The 876-nt window shown below is 43.4% G+C and overlaps 1 non-coding gene across 1 annotated transcript; it reads right to left on the bottom strand.

Annotated features, from left to right (window-relative positions):
- Positions 1–429: 429 nt before the first annotated feature.
- Positions 430–536, bottom strand: LOC118482864. The gene has a single exon (XR_004869042.1). It is a non-coding gene; the product is annotated as a small nucleolar RNA R71 (small nucleolar RNA).
- Between the last annotated feature and the right edge of the window lie 340 nt (positions 537–876).

Below are 876 nucleotides of genomic sequence, written 5' to 3'. Positions count from 1 at the left end.
AAAAGACTTAAAGCTAAAAACCAAGAGAAAGTTTCGGGGGACCCACTTCCAATGGCGGACCAACGAACCCTCATGGATTACCTACGGCCCACCGTAGGTAATCTCGGCGCCGCTATCAATGCACCAAATGTCGAAGCCAACAACTTCAAACTTCGGCCGCATTTGATACAAATGCTTCAAAACTCCGCAACCTTCCATGGGCTTGTGGACGAGGATCCCCATCTACATATTACTAATTTCTTAGAAATATGTGATACCTTTCGGCTCAATGGAGAATTAAACGACGCCATCCGCCTTCGAATGTTTCCATTTTCACTAAAAGACCGAGCTAAGGCTTGGCTTAATACCCTCCCAGTTGGCTCGGTAAACACCTGGGATGAACTAGCCCAAAAGTTTCTATATAAGTATTTCCCTCCTGCTAAAACGGCTAAATTAATGACTGAAATTAATACATATTCACAAGAGGATGGGGAATCCTTATATGAAACTTGGGAAAGGTTCAAGGAGCTACTAGGAAAGTGTCCTCATCACGGTCTTGCGGTATGGCAACAAGTATCCACTTTCTATAATGGGTTGTTGCCACACACAAGACAAACACTTGACTCTAGCTCCGGGGGACTTTTAGGTAATCGTCGCCCAAATGAAATATATAATCAAATTGAGGAAATTGCTCAAACCAATTTTTAGTGGCACACTCCCTGAGGCAATAAATCTATTGCCCCAGGTGCCCATAAGGTTGATGAAAGCACTACTTTGCAAGCTCAAATCGAGGCCCTTTCTTCAAAAATCAAAACGCTAGAAATGGCAAAAACGGTCTCGGTTATGGCTTGTGAAGGGTGTGGTGGACCACATGAAAATTGGAGTTGTATGAAAGAA

Source organism: Helianthus annuus, chromosome 1 (genome assembly GCF_002127325.2).
Source record: "Helianthus annuus cultivar XRQ/B chromosome 1, HanXRQr2.0-SUNRISE, whole genome shotgun sequence".
In the NCBI taxonomy this organism is placed as follows: Eukaryota; Viridiplantae; Streptophyta; class Magnoliopsida; order Asterales; family Asteraceae; genus Helianthus; species Helianthus annuus.
Note: the sequence above shows the minus strand (reverse complement) of the source record. Positions and strands in the feature narration are given on the sequence as shown.